Source organism: Pristiophorus japonicus, chromosome 21, assembly GCF_044704955.1.
Source record: "Pristiophorus japonicus isolate sPriJap1 chromosome 21, sPriJap1.hap1, whole genome shotgun sequence".
In the NCBI taxonomy this organism is placed as follows: domain Eukaryota; kingdom Metazoa; phylum Chordata; class Chondrichthyes; family Pristiophoridae; genus Pristiophorus; species Pristiophorus japonicus.
In genome coordinates this window covers 78,242,668-78,260,763 of record NC_091997.1, presented here as the reverse complement: position 1 = coordinate 78,260,763, position 18,096 = coordinate 78,242,668, and the positions used below count along the sequence as shown (strand labels likewise).

At 47.3% G+C, this 18,096-nt stretch overlaps 1 pseudogene; it reads left to right on the top strand.

Moving 5' to 3' along the window:
* The first annotated feature begins 730 nt into the window (after positions 1-730).
* LOC139233724 (cytochrome c oxidase assembly factor 5 pseudogene) lies at positions 731-959 on the top strand (annotated as a pseudogene).
* Positions 960-18,096: the final 17,137 nt, after the last annotated feature.

Below are 18,096 nucleotides of genomic sequence, written 5' to 3'. Positions count from 1 at the left end.
ACGAGATTCAACACCGCCTCCAGTGCGCCAGTGCAGCCTTCGGCTGTCTGAGGAAAAGAGTGTTCGAAGACCAGGCCCTCAAATCTGCCACCAAGCTCATGGCCTACAGGGCTGTAGTAATACCCACCCTCCTATATGACTCAGAGACATGGACCATGTCTCAAGTCGCTGGAGAAATACCACCAACGATGTCTCCGCAAGATCCTACAAATCCCCTGGGAGGACAGATGCACCAACATTAGCGTCCTCAACCAAGCCAACATCCCCAGCATTGAAGCACTGACCGCACTCGACCAGCTCTGCTGGGCAGACCACATTGTTCGCATGCCTGACACAAGACTCCCAAAGCAAGCGCTCTACTCGGCAAACGAGCCAAAGGTGGGCAGAGAAATGTTTCAAGGACACCCTCAAAGCCTCCCTGATAAAATGCAACATCCCCACCGACACATGGGAGTCCCTGGCCAAAGACCGCCCTAGGTGAAGGAAGAGCATCCGGGAGGGCGCTGAGCACCTCGAGTCTCGTCGCTGAGAGCATGCAGAAACTGAGCGCAGGCAGCGGAAGGAGCGTGCGGCAAACCAGTCCCACCCACCCTTTCCCTCAACCACTGTCTGCCCCACCTGTGACAGAGACTGTAATTCCCATATTGGACTGTACAGTCACCTGAGAATTCACTTGTAGAGTGGAAGCAAGTCTTCCTCGATCCCGAGGGACTGCCGATGATGATGAGTGATGCCGAAATATTACGAAGACAAGGAGGTGGACAGCGTGGCCTGCTCTGGGGTGAGGGAAGACCTGAGGAGCTGCTTGCTGCAACTCGACTGCGGTGCGGAAGGAAGGAAAGATGCCGAAACAATGCTTAAAAGAAGGACATTGCAAGACATTACAACTTACTTTCTTTGAATGTAAAAGATCAATGCTGGATAGCCGAACTCGATTCAGAGGAAGAAAAGGTGATTAGCAATCCAACTACAGTGGAGTAATGCTGCAGAATTTATGTGCGGTGATGGCTTTGGGTGATTGTATAAATAAAATAATGCTCACGTTTGATTTAGAAAATCAGTATTGTATTCTATGTTTGAGTATTCTCATATGTATGTGGAAAAATTAGCAAAGGAATTTTTTTTAAAAAAAAAGCTGGCTTTCATCATACTGATTAACCCTCACATTGGACAAGTAAAAGAGTTGAGAACTGAGAGCTAGACTTCCCACTAGATGGCTAAGGCCCAGAAAAATGGGCCTTGTTCCAGTGATGTGGGACGTATCGCCCGTGCTGATCGCCGGCACAAGGCCCATTTTTTTTTTTGCGATTTTTCACTCGGCCTTACCCCGGCGATGTCAAATGGGCGATCTGATTTTTTGGTGATCTCACGATCGCCCAAAAGAAAACGGAAGTCAATGAAGAGAAGAAAGCTACCCTAGCAACGCAATACTGCGCATGTGTAGCTTGAGTTTTTTTTAGGTTGATTTTCTTTGCCGCGTTTTGAGAGGGAAGGGGTCATCGTACATGCTCAGAAGCTCTGTGAGGGTTGGGGAGAGAGAGAGTGGAGAAAGGAGAAAGGAGAAAGGATTTTCTGGATTGTTTGAATTTATCTGATAATATTACACATATTTTGAATTATTTTTGCATTCTAACAAATTTTAAATACTGTTAAGTACAATAATAATATTACTTAGAATTTAATTTAAAAATATATCATCAGCATTTTATTCTTTGAAAATGGAAGGATCATTTGAAAGGCGAAGGGCCAAGCCCTTCAGCGAGGAGGCCAATGAGGCCCTCGTGAATATAGTCAGCATGAGGTGGGAGGATCTGACACGGGGTGGGCATGGAAAACCTCCACCCCGTGCATATGGGAGGATTTGGGCAGAGATTGGCGACGTGGTCACGTCGGCAACAAATGAAGCGCAGACACCGGACCAGTGCCACAAAAGATGGAATAGCCTACTGGCGGCTGCCAGAGTAAGTTGAAATTTATATTTGAAATCATCTACATGTATTATTTAATGATGTATGGAAATTGTAACTAGAACCTGCAATGTTATTTCGTAATTTTTAAACATAACTAAATTATGAATACATTTATGCACCCCAGCATAAAGTTGAATGTTATAGTATGAAATATTTGATTCCTATGCAATGTAATGCAAATTTGTAATTGAACATTTAAATCTGTCAGTCTTAAATGTTTATTGTCAAATCCATTTGCTTATGCCGTGCAATGTTATCTTATCATTTACAGAAGAAGATATCTATCAACCACCGCGAGCAACACAGGACAGGCGGGGCTCTGCCATGTTCCAGTCTTTAAGTGCTTACGAGGAGCTTGCGGTGGCCTTGGTGGGGCCAGAAAGCCGTTCGGTCACAACCCGTGGTGTGGCCGAACCCATCCTTGAGTCACGTGAGTAATGAGAACTGTGCATTGTGCAATGTGTGAATCAATAGTAAATACTACATATATCTTAGTTGCGCATGTAATGTTATGCAATTATAATTTAATTTGATATATAATTGTGATGTACTATTGATCTTCGACTGAGGTCATGTTAGGCCTGGTGATCCCTTGTGATATGGAGTAATGGAAAGCATTGTAATGTTTTGAGTTCTTGAAAAATTGAGATGTATTGATTTGAATTGTTAAACGTTGTTTATAAATTTCATTTATCTTTCAAAGGTCAACAAGTGTCCGTGGAGTCAGTGGACACTGACCCTTCAGGAACTTCGCTGGAGGAAGAGGCAGAGGAGGAGGCACTGCAGACTCCTGCTGCTGTGCATGAACAGGAGGAGGAGAAGGAGGAAGAAGAAGAGATTTTTTTTGTGGAGGGGGGGAACAACCTGCGCTATCTCTTTTGAGATGGATGATGCACCGGGACCAAGCGGTGAGCAGGTGGTGACGCCAAGGCGCGTGACATTGCACACGCCGACGCCACGGAGGTCCGGTCAGCGTGCTATGCAACCGCCTACCACGGAGGACCAGACGGCGAGCTTACTAACCCTGTGCAGGGAGACGGTCGCGATCGGTCGCGACCTTATCCAGGGGTTCGCGGATTTCCCATCAAATTGGAGCCAGTTCTCCACAACCTGGAGCGCGTTCTGCTCGAGCTTCTCCAGCTGGTCTTCTGAGCAGTCACAGACTGCTCGGGAGACGTTGGAGGCGATTAGGGAGCTGACAGCCGCAACAAATGCCCTACGGCACGCGTTGCTGGCTGGACACGGCGCTGCACCCCAAGGTGCCGTGCCCACTCGCAGCGAGACCCCAAGCACACAAGTGAGTATGGAGGACACAGTTCCTCCTGACTCAGAAGTGGAGCCTGAGGTTTCTACTTCCGCTCTCTCACCTCCACCACGGCAGGAAGTCTTGCCGGCCCACACTGCACAACTCATTCGTGTCGGTCTGCGGAGACCAAAACGGGCGGGTGGGGTGCGAACACAGGGTGGGACAGGATCTGGAGGGAAACGTGGCCGCAAGTAGGGAGGGGGGACTGTTTTTCAATAGTTCCATAAATGTTATTGTTACTTAAATGTTCAATTTCTTCATGTTATAACGTTTTGGGGATTTGAGGGAAGGGTGGGTTGGTGCGGGGGGCGGGGGGTTGGAGGGAGGGTATTGTTCATTAGTTTATTAAAAAAATTCTAGCTTTGTTAATAAAAAAAAAATTATTCAACAACTTTTCTGCCTTCTCTCTTAGTTACATTAGTTTTCAAATGTACAGTTTGTCATGCATATTTGTTTGTTTATTCTGTTGTTATACCAGTACTTTTACTTTGCCAGTACTTTAAACTTTACTTAAACTAATTCAGATGATAGGCCAGTGCAGGAAAGACAATAAGGAAACCCCACACAAATGAAACTTTTAATTGGCCCTAACTGTAATTGAACAATTGAATATCCACAATTAATAGTTCATGCAAAGCGTTCATTAATGAGCTGCTGACGCAAAAACTTAACGGCCGTGTAACTGCCACTGGCTCGGGAGAGGTGAGGTGTTACCGGTGCTAGATCACCAGGCTGATTAAGGTCCCCTATGTCCTCACCCACGTCCTCTCCCGCCTGTTCCTCCTCTTCATCCTCACCGGCTGCCTCTTCTGTCTCATCTCCTTCTGGAGGTGGACCTGCAGCATGATCTGGCATTACTTATCCTCTCATTATAGCTAGGTTATGCAGCATGCAACACACCACAATAAACTCTGCTACCTGATCAGGATGGTACTGTAGGCTGCCTCCAGAATGATCGAGGCATCTGAAGCGCTGCTTTAGGACTCCAATTGTCTTTTCAACTATGTTGCGGGTCGCTATGTGACTTTCATTATACTGTTTCTGTGCTTCAGTGATGGGATTACGCAGAGGGGTCATCAGCCAACTGGCAAGGCCATATCCTTTATCCCCTAGCATCCAACCGTGACCTTCTGGCTGATTGACAAGGTCAGGGATAGCACTTTCACGTAAGATGTGCGCATCATGGATGCTGCCAGGAAATGTAGCATTCACTGCTAAAATTGTTTGATTGTGATCGACAACAAGCTGCACATTTAGTGAGTGGAACCCCTTTCTGTTATGAAACACCTTTGCGTTCTTTAAGGGTAATGTGCGTGCAGTCTATTGCTCCCTGCACCCTTGGGTAAGTCTGCTATTCTCGAGAAACCCAAAGCCCTCTCGGTCTGTGCCTCCCTGGTCATTGGGAAGCTTATGAAGTCCATCCTGCGAGCGTAGAGGGCTTCAGTCACCTGTCGAATGCAGTAGTTTGTAGCTTGCTGAGAGATATGGTAGATGTCGCCAGCTGAAGCCTGAAAAGATCCCGATGCATAGAAGGCTAGGGCAGCAGTAACCTTCACCTCAACGGACAGTGCGGTTCTGATGGTGCTGGAAGGCTGCAGATCACCCTTGACGAGTTGACATATCTCATCGATGACCTCCTTCCAGAATCGCAGCTTCCTAAGACAAGCATTTTCAGACAAGTTCAGGTAAGATTGCTTTTCCAAGTACCTTCATTGGCTGTACGGTCTCCTCCTCTGTCTTCGTCTCCATCTACGCATTACTGTGCCACCTCTTCGATTGATCCTTTCAGTAACCAGTGTGTCAGCAGTTGCAATTAAAGCCAGGGAAAGCATGGGCCCCATCACTATCGATAATTACTTTCATTAATTTTAATAATCTCTCTACTCTATACTCTCTAATCACTGTACTCTGCACTCTCTGTACTCTATACGCTGTATACCAGTCAGTTTGATAGACCCCAACAATACCAGTAAATAACTTCACTATGTAAAAGCTTTTTACAAAATAATTTCAATATATAAAAGCTATTTACCAAAAATAACTGATAATACCTATTTATATTCCCTGTCCCAATATTCTGAGTACAATTATTTTTAAATTAACTCTCTAAATAACTCACAACTAATCCTCCACCCTGCCTCTGAAGTTCAAAATGGCGTCCGTAGTGCCCATTTCCATCTCTTAGGCCCAGTAAAAGCAACTATTTTTCAGCACTCTTTTGGGCCTTACATCGGCCCAGCGAAGTGCATGCTAGATGCCGAAACTTGGGATGGGCCTTGTGTGGGCTATAATTTCGGCGATCTTCTAGGCGATCAAAGTGGAAACTTAGGCACCTGTTTTTCCGGCGATGTTTTGGGCCGAGTCTTGCACAAAATGGGCAATAGAGGTCCGTTTTGGGTGATAGATGGGCCATAGATGGGCGATGTGAAGTGGAAAGTCTAGCCCAAAGTATGTTGGCGCTCGTGGCTTAAGAGATAACTTATACATGCCTTCACATTCAAATAGCCAGCCAATGTCTGGGTTCACACATGAATAGCTGCTTCAACAAGATATTAGATGGTAGCAAGCTCCCATGTCTTTCTACCCCAAAACAAGTCCATTCCTTTGGGGGGTGGGGAAGAGAGAAAATGAAAGGGAAAATATAAAACTAACACTGTGATTGGCTATTAGTTTGTAATTTAAAAAAAAACTCATGCTCCTTCTGAATTTCAGTCATTTGTCTGTCTCTCTGGTTTTCACTACAGATGTTATTAACCGTTACTTCTGTTATGTATATAATGACTCAAAAATCTTGTTACTGTAAACTCACTCAGGTGTAAACCTGGTCCACTTTATTTGCACCCAAAAGTAAGTACAAGACATGGTACCAGCACTTATATAGCAGGGTCCGCGCACACGCGCGTACAGCCCGATGACCTCCGACAGTAGCACCCCCTGGTGTCTAGTGACCCCAAGCATCAATACATGACAACATCCCCCTTCAAAATCTTAGTATCAGTCTCTTTACAAATTAAGACGGTCTGGGGCTTTCCGCTCATGAGTTGATCGTCTCAGTTCTGACTGTTCTGACTGGAGGCTGAGTAACCGATCTGATGGGAGTGGTAATGACCATGTCAGAGACTGAAAGTCCAGGTCCAGTAATGACAGCAAAGTCCTCTAATGAATGAACATTGGTTGGTTGGTCACTGACGGCATCTTCCTCAAGCGGTTCCAGTTCATCCGTGTGCTGCAGCTTCACTTGATCAACATGTTTCCTGCATGTTTGCCCATTCTTGAGCACGACAATAAACACTCTGTTGCCCTCCTTGGCTGTGACAGTACCGGCGATCCACTTTGGACCTTGACTGTAGTTCAATACATAAACCGGATCGTTGACAGAAATATCACATGACACAGCAGCATGATTATGATACAATTGCTGACTCTGACGTCTGTTTTCAACACGATCATTCAAATCGGGATGAAGAGAGAACCTGGTCCTGAGATTTCTCTTCATCAGTAGTTCAGCAGAGGAATCCCCAGTAAGCGTGTGAAGTCTTGTCCTGTAACTAAGCAACATGCGTGACAAACGAGTCTGCAGTGAACCCTGAGTCACACGTTTCATACTCTGCTTGATCATTTGAACAGCACACTCTGCTTGACCATTAGAAGCAGGTTTTAATGGGGCTGACCTCACATGTTTAATGCCATTGAGTTTCATGAACTCTTGAAACTCCAGACTTGTGAAGCAAGATCCGTTGTTGCTTACAACAATGTCAGGCAAACCGTGAGTAGCAAACATGACACAAAGGCTCTCAACGGTAACTGTGGACGTACTGGATGACATAATAATACACTCTATCCACTTTGAATATGCATCCACCATAACAAAAAACATCTTTCCCAGGAAAGGGCCCGCAAAATCGATGTGGATCCTCGACCATGGTTTAGATGGCCATGACCAAAGTCTCAGCGGAGATCCTGCTGGTACTTTACTTAGCTGCATGTAAGTATTGCACTGCTGCACACATGATTCCAGATCAGAGTCAATTCCAGGCCACCAAACATGAGTCCTGGCAATGGCTTTCATCATGACAATGCCAGGATGAGTGCTATGTAGTTCACGTACAAATTTTCTCTGCCTTTCTTGGGCATAACAACACGATTGCTCCACAGTAAACAATCTGACTGGATGGACAGTTCATCTTTGCGACGGTTGTAAGATTTGGTCTCATCACACATCTCCATGGGTATTGCAGACCAATCACCACTGAGGACACAAAGTTTTACAACCGATAAAATAGGATCATGGCTGGTCCAGGTCCAAACTTGTTGAGCAGTGACAGGGGTACCTTCACTCTCAAAAGCCTCCATTACTAACAGTAGATCTGCAGGTTGAGGTATCTCCATATCTGGTGTGGGCAAAGGCAGATGACTCAGTGAATCGGCACAATTCTCAGTGCCCGGTCTGTGACGAATAACATAGTCATAGGCAGACAGCGTCAATGCCCACCTCGGACGATGCATTGGTATTAATACCTTTGTTTTCCAAAAATATTGAAATGAGTGGCTTGTGATCCATTTTAAGTTCAAAGCGGAGACCAAGCAGGTACTGATGCATTTTTTTTTACCCCATACACATAGGCCAAAGCTTCTTTTTCTACCATGCTGTAAGCTCTTTCCACTTCTGACAAACTTCTCGAAGCATACGCAACAGGTTGTAGTTTACCCGATTCATTTGTTTGTTGGAGTACACAGCCAACCCCATATGATGAAGCATCACAGGCCAATTCAAGATGCTTACACGGATCACAGTGAACCAGCAGCTTGTTTGAACAGAGCAGATTCTTAGCTTTCTCAAAAGCTCTATTTTGAGATACACCCCAGACCCAGTTGTCGCCTTTTCTGAGCAGCATGTGCAGTGGCTCTAGTAAAGTGCTCAGTCCGGATAAAAAATTACCAAAATAGTTGAGTAGCCCAAGGAACGAACGCAGCTCCGTCACATTCTGAGGCCTGGGTGCATTTTTGATGGCCTTGGTTTTTGAATCCGTAGGCCTGATGCCATCAGCAGCAATCTTTCTCCCCAGGAATTCAACTTCAGGGCCATGAAGACACACTTCGAACGTTTCAGCCTGAGTCCCACTTTGTCCAGTCGGTGTAGAACTTCCTCAAGGTTGTTCAGATGTCTCGCGATTTGTGACTAGAATGTCATCTTGAAACATGACAGTTCTAGGGACGGACTTTAGTAGACTTTCCAGATTCCTCTGAAATATGGCAGCAGCCGAACGAATTCCAAAAGGACACCAGTTGTAGTCAAACAGTCCTTTATGGGCTTTGATGAAGGTAAGTTTCTTCGAAGTGTCGACAAGCTCATATAGGCCGATGTCAGATCCAGTTTAGTGAAGGACTTTCCACCAGCTAGCATGGCGAACAGGTCATCAGCTCTCGGTAACGGATACTGATTCTGTTTCGAAAATTGGTTAATCGTAACCTTGTAGTCTCCACAATCCTGACAGTGCCATCACTCTTCAACACAGGAACAATAGGACTGGCCCAGTCGTTAAACTGGACCGGTGATATGACCCCTTCACTTTGGAGTCTGTCAAGCTCAATTTCAACCTTCTCCCTCATCATATAGGGAACAGACCGAGCTTTATGATAGACATGCCTTGAATCAGAATCCAGATGAATCTGCACCTTGGCTCCCATAAAATTTCAAATGCCCGGTTCAAACAAAGAAGGAAACTTCTTCAACACTTATGCACATGAAGTGTCATCCACCGATGTTAACGCTTTGATATCGTTGCAATTCCACTTGATTTTCTCGAGCTAATTCCTGCCGAGCACCGTTGGACCATTGCCTGGGACGATCCTTAATGGAAGATCATAAATCACACCACTTGACTACAACTTGACGACTGCACTACCAATCACCGCCAAGTTCCTTAGTATAAGTACGCAACTTGGCATTGACTGGACTCAGCTTAGGCTTCACTGCCTCAGTGTCCCACAGCTTGTCAAATGTCCTTTGGCTCATTATCGATTGACTAGCACCCGTGTTCAGCTCCATCGATACCGGCACACCATTCAGTTTCACATTAACCATTATCGGCTGGCTCTTTCCCAAGAACAAATACAGACCTTACGCTTCCTCCTCAGGTTGTGCATCCGGGCCAGCACTAGACTGGTCATCATCACCAATGTGATGAGCGGCAGTACACTTGCTCAGTTGTGGGCATATTCCCTGAAGATGCCCCACTTTGGATCAGCCGTTACAGATGTACTGCCTACACTGACACTGAGGCCGATGGTTGCCTCCACAATGCCAACAGGATGAAATAGGATTCGTACCAGCTGGCAGACTTTGAGCAGCTGCAGGTTTCATGTAAGCAGTCGAGTAGGCCCTGCCATAAGCAGCTCTGCCAAATGACGAGATAATCTTGTTTACAGTACTTGCCCTGGAGCTCCGACTTTTTGATGATATCTGTCTCAAATTATCATCAGTCGCATGCATGCCTGGGTAGTCACGATGGCCTTGCTCAAATCCAGCGTCTCTGCAGCCAATAACTTTCGGAGAATCACATCATGGTTGGTGCCTATCACGAAGAAATCTCGCAGCATGTCTTCCAACATGGTCCCGAACTTACACGGCTCAGCAAGACGTCGCAGGTCGGCAACGAATCCCGACATATCCTGACCCTCAGCATGAACATGTGCATAGAAGTGATAGCATGAGATAATGATCCCTTTGTTTGGTGTGAGATGGTCACGTACCAAAGCACACAATCCTTTGTCCGTTGGCTGTGCAGGCGAGAGCAGATTCTTCATGAGGCCATATCTTCTTGAACCACAAACAGTGAGGAAACCCGCCCGGCGCCTAACTGCGTCATCGTCTCCCGCCATGTTGTTGGCCACAAAATACTGAACCAGGCGGTCAATAAAATCCGCCCAATCCTCGCCATCCACAAATCTCTCCAGAATTCCAATAGTGCCCATTGTGCATGCGAAGGTTCTGAAGTCACCTCGTCACCAAATGTTACGTATATAATGACTCAAAAGGATTGTGCTGTAAACTCACTCAGGTGTAAATCTGGTTCACTTTATTTGCGCCCAAAAGTGAGTACAAGACATGGTACCAGCACTTATATACCAGGGCCTGCACACATGCGCGTACAGCCATATGACCTCCGACAGTGGCACCCCCTGGTGTCGAGTGACCCCAAGCATCAATACATGACAACTTCTATTTACCGTCGCCTCTGAGTCAGAAGGTTGTGGGTTCAAGTCCCCACTGCAGAGACTTAAGCACATAAATCTAGGCTAACGTCCAGTGCAGTGCTGGGGGAGTGTTGCACTGTCAGAGGCACTGTCTTCTGGATAAGACTCTAAACTGAGGCCCCGTCTGCTCTCTCAAGTGGACGTAAAAGATCCCATAGTACTATTTCAAAAATATAAGGAAGAGGTGCAGGAGTAGGCCATTTGGCCCCTCGAGACTGCTCCGCTATTCAATAAGATCATGTCTGATCTGATCTTGGTCTCAACTCCACTTTCCTGCCTGCTCCCCATAACCCTTGCCTCCCTTATTCTTCAAAAATCTGTCGATCTCCACCTTAAATATATTCAATGACCCAGCCTCCACAGCTCTCTGGGGTAGAGAATTCCAAAGATTCACGACCCTCTGAGAGAAGAAATTCCTCCTCATTTCCGTTTTAAATGGGTGACCCCTTATTCTAAAATGATGCTCAACAGTTCTAGATTCCCCCATGAGGGGAAACATCCTCTCTGCATCTACCCTGTCAAGCCCCCTCAGAATCTTATACGTTTCAATAAGATCACCTCTCAGTTGTCTAAACTCCAATGAGTATAGGCCCAACCTGCTCAACCTTTCTTCATATGACAACGCCTTCATCTCAGAAATCAACCTAGAGAACCTTCTCTGAACTGCCTCCAATGCAAGTATATCCCTCCTTAAATAAGGAGACCAAAACTGTACGCAATACTCCAGGTGTGGTCTCACCAATACCCTGTACAGTTGTAGCAGGACTTCTCTGCTTTTATATTCTATGTCCCTTGCAATAAAGGCCAACATTCATTTGCCTTCCTGATTACTTGCTGTACCTGCATACTAACTTTTTGTGTTTCATGTACAATGACCCCAAGATCCCTCTGTACCGCAGCATTTTGTAATCTCTCCCAATTTAAATAATAATTTGCTTTTTTATTTTTTCTACCAAAGTGGATAACAACTCATTTTCCCATATTATACTCCATCTGCCAATTTTTTGCCCACTCACTTAGCTTGTCTATATCCCTTTTCAGATTCTTTTGAGTCCTCCTCAGAACTTGCTTTCCAACCTATCTTTGTATCATCAGCAAGTTTGACTACATTACACTCGGTCCCTTCATCCAAGTCACGAATATAGATTGTAAAAAGAAGTGTGGGGGTTTAATCCCAGTGTTCTGGGGCCAATGTTTATCCCTCAACCAACATCACTAATTCAGATTATCTGGTGATTATCACATTGCTGTTTGTGGGAACTTGTCGTGTCAAAAAACTGCTGCATTTCCGACATTACAACACTTCAAAATATTTCATTGGCTTTAAAGCACTTTGGAATATCCTTGGGTCATGAAAGGTGCTATATAAATGCAAGTCTTATTTTTCTTTTGAAAGAAAACTAAGTGTTAAACAGAATAGCCTATAAATAACTGCTGAAATTAGAGAATGCATGCTAACCTTGCTCTGACCACTATTTTAACATGGCTGTTGTCATGTTTGTAACCTTCACATAACTGTAACCTTTATGTAACAACACTGTACATTGTATACACCTGAGAAATGCATGCCTTGACTACAGGGGGTGAACTTGTGGGAGACACTCCTCACCTGGTCATCCAGGTATATAAAGGGAGGTCCCATGCAGGGTCAGCACATCTTGGTCCTGGGAATAAAGGTTCAGGTCACATAGTGACCTTGTCTGCAGTACATGCCTCGTGTGATGGTAAGGTGCAAGGACACTATATTTGGTGACGGGAAACGGGAATCAACGACCCACGAGGATGGCCACCGGTAGCACAGAGGAACGGCACTGTGTTGGTGAGGACTGGGATGATTTCGTTGAGAGGCTCCAGCAGAGCTTTGTCACGAAGGACTGGCTGGAAGAGGAAGCGGCTGACAAGCGAAGGGCGCATCTACTGATCAGCTGTGGATCCAAGACGTATGCGCTGATGAAAGACCTACTCGCACCCGAGAAGCCAGCGGACAAGTCCTTTGAAGAGCTCAGCAAACTGATCAGTGAGCACCTCAAACCGGTGAGCAGTATACACATGGCCCGGCACCGGTTCTATACACACCGACGTTGGGAGGGACAAAGCATATCAGACTTCGTTGCGGACCTTCGGCGTTCGGCCAGCCTCTGTAAGTTCACAGACGCCTGCAGGGGGGAGATGTGAAGGGATTTCTTCATTGAGGGCATTGGTCATGCCGGGATTTTCAGGAAGCTTATTGAGACCAAGGACTTGACTTTGGAAAGGGCAGCGTTGATAGCTCAGACCTTCATGGCAGGGGAAGAGGAGACCAAGATAATTTACACGCGCAGCCCTGGTTCCAACATGGCGATGGACCAGGGAGTTAACATTGTAAACGCGACTCAGAACCCCGCAGGCAGGCAAGGGCAATTCGACACCGCCCAGGCAGCAACAGGCTCTAGGGTGGGCCAGCAACAGAGACAATGGCAGGGGGATCAGCAATTTATGCCATCACAAGGGACAATGCATCCCGGGATGGGACCATTGACACTCACCAACAGAGTGCTCAGGAGTAATCAAAGAGACAATCAGAGAGGAATGCCTGGTAACAGTTCCTTTGTTCACAACAATCTCAGCTCATGCTGGAGGTGCGGTGGCAGACATGCTGCGAGAACCTGTAGGTTTCAACAATTTATCTGTAAAAACTGTAGCTTCAGTGGACATTTGGCCAGAACATGCAGAAAGCCTGTAGCGAGGCTAGTTTACGAGGCAGAGGAACCAGATGAGGGGCCTGCAAGGCAGGTTGATGCTTGGGGCAAAGCTATGGACGCTGAAGTCCAGCGGGTTCATGTGGCAGACATCCACAGCTCATATACCAAAACGCCACCTATGATGATGAAAGTTCTATTAAATGGCATCCCGGTATGCATGGAGCTGGACACAGGAGCCAGCCAGTCACTTATGAGTGCCCAACAATTTGAAAAACTATGGCCACTCAAAGCTAACAGGCCCAAACTGGAATGCATTGACACGCAGTTACGGATGTACACCAGAGAGATCATCCCAGTACTAGGCAGTGCAAACTTGGTGGTCACACACAATGGATCGGAGAACCGGCTGCCACTCTGGATTGTCCCGGGGAATGGTCCCGCGCTCTTGGGGAGGAGCTGGTTAGCCGAGATGAACTGGAAATGGGGGGTTGTGCACGCCATTTCATCTGTGGAGCGAAATTCATGCTTACAGGTCCTACAGAAATTCGAGTCACTTTTTCAACCAGGTGTTGGGACTTTTAAGGGCACCAAAGTAGTGATACGCATCACCCCGGACGCCAGACCAGTGCACCACAAAGCCAGAGCTGTGCCGTATGTGATGCGTGAGAGAATTGAGAGTGAGTTGGACAGGCTGATAAGAGAGGGCATAATTTCGCCTGTTGCATTCAGTGACTGGGAAAGCCCCATCGTTCCTGTCCTTAAAGCGGATGGCTCGGTCAGGATTTGTGGCGACTACAAGGCCACCATCAACCGAGTGTCACTACAGGACCAATACCCGCTCCCGAGAGCGGAGGATCTTTTTGCCACGCTGGCAGGTGGCAAGCTGTTCACCAAGTTGGACCTCACTTCAGCCTACATGACTCAGGAACTGGCTGAAGAATCCAAGCTTCTGACCACAATCACTACGCACAAGAGGCTATTCGTTTACAACAGGTGTCCTTTTGGCATTTGTTCAGCGGCTGCTATCTTCCAGAGGAACATGGAAAGCTTGCTTAAATCCATTCCTGGAACAATCGTATTCCAAGATGACATCCTAATCACGGGTTGAGACACCGAGGAACACCTCCACAACCTGGAGGAGGTGCTACGCCGACTGGACCGGGTAGGCCTGCAACTAAAAAAGTCCAAGTGTGTGTTTTTGGCCACAGAGGTCGAGTTTTTGGGCAGGAGGGTTGCCGCAGACGGGGTCCGGCCTACCGAATCCAAAATGGAGGCGATCTGTCGTGCGCCCAGGCCCGGCAACACATCGGAGTTGCGGTCATTTCTGGGACTATTGAACTACTTCGGGAAATTTCTGCCGAACTTAAGCACATTGTTGGTGCTGCTACACCTGCTCCTGCGTAAGGGTTGTGAATGGTTTTGGGGGGGACTGTCAAGAACGGGCTTTCAATCGGGCACGGAATCTGCTTTGTTCTAACAAGCTGTTGACCTTGTACAACCCCTGTAAGAAATGGGTTTTAATGTGTGATGCATCATCCTATGGGGTTGGGTGCGTGTTGCAGCAGAGTAATGATGAGGGCCAACTCCAACCTGTGGCTTATGCCTCCAGTTCGCTCTCCCAGACAGAACGGGGATATGGGATTGTTGAAAAGGAAGCACTCGCATGTGTCTACGGGGTGAAAAAGATGCACCAGTACCTTTTCGGCAGAAGGTTCGAGTTAGAAATGGACCACAAGCCGTTAACATCCCTGTTGTCCGACAGCAAGGCGGTCAATGCCAATGCGTCAGCTCGCATACAGCAGTGGGCCACCATACGGCACCGGCCAGACACCGAAAATTACGCTGACGCGCTCAGCAGGCTTCCACTGGCGACCACTGAGGGGGCATCGGAGCAAAGCGTGAGATGGTCATGGCCGTTGAGGCTTTCGACAACGCAGGCTCCCCCATCACAGCCCGCCAGATCAAAATCTGGACCAACAGAGATCCACTCCTATCCCTGATAAAGAAATGTGTCCTGACTGGGGATTGGGTGCTCGCACACGGAGCGTGCCCTGAGGAGATCAGACCACTTCACAGACAGATGGACGAGCTCTCCATCCAAGCCGACTGCCTGCTATGGGGCAGCCGGGTAGTCATGCCCCAGAAAGGAAGGGAAGCATTCACCAGGGAACTCCACAGCAAGCACCCTGGTATCGTGCTAATGAAGGCCATTGCCCGGTCACATGTATGGTGGCCGGGAATTGACTCAGACCTGGAACACTAGGTTTGCAGGTGCACGACGTGTGCTCAGCTGGGAAATGCCCCCAGAGAGGCCCCACTCAGCCCGTGGCCCTGGCCCACCAGGCCATGGTCACGTATTCACGTAGACTACGCGTGCCCATTCATGGGAAAAATGTTCCTGATTGTTCTCGATGCATACTTGAAATGGATCGAGTGCATCATATTGAATTCATGCACGACATCCACCACTGTGGAGAATCTACGTACGGTTTTTGCGACCCACGGCTTGCCGGACATCCTGGTTAGCGACAATGGCCCGTGTTTCACTAGCTATGAATTCCAGGAGTTTATGTCGGTAATGGTGCCAAACACGTCAGAACAGCACTGTTCAAGCCGGCTTCCAATGGCCAGGCGGAACATGCGATTCAAATCATAAAACAGGGCATGCTCCGGATTCAAGGACCCTCCCTTCAGTACCGCCTATCGCGCCTCCTGCTAGCCTATAGGTCCCGCCCGCAATCGCTCACGGGAGTCCCGCCCGCGGAACTACTCATGAAATGCATGCTTAAAACGCGACTGTCCCTCATTCATCCAGCCCTGTCAGACATTGTTGAGGGCAAGCGCCAGTCTCAAAGTGAGTGCCATGATTGCAACTCAGTGGGGAGATGCATAGAAATCGATGACCCTGTATTCGTTCTCAATCATGCTTTGGGACCCAAGTGGCTTGAGGGTACTGTAATTGGCAAAGAGGGGAATAGGGTCATAGTGGTCAGACTTAACAATGGGCAGATATGCTGCAAACATCTGGACCAAGCATGGACACTGAGGAACCTGAGGAAGATCATGAGATGTTACCCACACCACTGCCAGTGAATGAGCAACAAGGACATTCACCAGCATGCACAGTCCCTGCGGCCAGCCCGGACAGGCCGGAATCACCTCAGGCGACAGAGACGCATGCCAAGGCTCAACCACCAGAGCCCCAACTGCGGCGCTCCACGAGAGAGACTCAATCTTTGACGCAAAGACGTTGTGGGGAGGTGATGTCATGTTTGTAACCTTCACATAACTGTAACCTTTATGTAACAACACTGTACACTGTATATACCTGAGAAATGCACAGCTTGACCACAGGGGGTGAGCTTGTGGGAGACACTCCTCACCTGGTCATCCAGGTATATAAAGGGAGGTCCCACGCAGGGTCAGCACTTCTTGGTCCTGGGAATAAAGGTTCAGGTCACGTAGTGACCTTGTCTGCAGTACATGTCTCGTGTGATTCTATGGTAAGGTGTAAGGACACTAGAGCTGTTTACTTTAAATGATAGCGGAGAGAAGCGTTTGGCTCCTTTTATCACCAACAGTAATGAGTAACCGAATGTAAAATGTGCTAATCTAGGTGAGATAGCTTTATGGTCTAGGTTTCTTGCAAATGCTACTTGACTTTGCTGTGTCTATTGTAGAGGAAATCCTTCCTCCCTTGATGACAAATGTAATGTATACACCTGTGTGAGTATGCTCACAGGTTTGAAGAGCTGTCAAGTTGGGAGTGGCTCAGCCAGTCATATGATGTTCACAAGACTCAATAAAACCCCAGCCAGTTGGGTTCAGGGGTTCCACGATTAGGCAGGTGGTTGTGAGCCTGGTGGATAAACTGGTAATGTGTAGTGGGATTATTAAACCTTTTGCTAATAAACCAAATAGTTCTGAATAGCAATGTGCTGCTATTAATTCTTAAGCAAAGAACCTATGAAGCAAATACATTACAACAATGCATCGCAAGATACACATATATTACTTGAAGGGGTTAATATTGGAGGGCTATTAGGGAAGAGTGGGGGAGTCATCATAGGCAGTCCCTCAGAATCGAGGAAGACGTGCTTCCACTCTAAAAGTGAGTCCTCAGGTGACTGTACAGTCCAATATGGGAATTACAGTCTCTGTCACAGGTGGGACAGACAGTGGTTGAGGGAAAGGGTGGGTGGGGAGTCTGGTTTGCCGCACGCTCCTTCCGCTGCCTGCGCTTGGTTTCTGCATGCTCTCGGCGTCGAGACTCGAGGTGCTCAGCGCCCTCCCGGATGCACTTCCTCCACTCAGGGCGGTCTTTGGCCAGGGACTCCCAGGTGTCGGAGGGGTTGTTGCATTTTATCAGGGAGGCTTTGACGGTGTCCTTGAAACGTTTCCTTTGCCCACCTGGGGCTCGCTTGCCGTGTCGGAGTTCCGAGTAGAGCGCTTGCTTTGGGAGTCTTATGTCGGGCATGCGGATGATGTGGCCCGCCCAACGGAGCTGGTCGAGTGTGGTCAGTGCTTCGATGCTGGGGATGTTGGCCTGAGCGAAAACATTGACATTGGTGCATGTATCCTCCCAGTGGACAGCTCGTTCAAAGAGCTGGCATAGGCACGCTGGGCTGAATGGCCTCCGTCCGTGCTGTATGATCCTACATCACAGGTTTTCTCACGCCAGAAATGTTTGAACTTTATCTCTTGTCAAAACAGCAATTTGTGTTAAGACTCACAATTATATACTTGCCTTATCATTCATTGTCTAAATTATATACTAACATAAAACCATGCTCACTTTTACAAAGGTTTTATTCTTTATTAATTATAATCCAGAAGATCCTTTGGATTGTTGATCTTAATCCTGGCAATTGAATACCTGAAA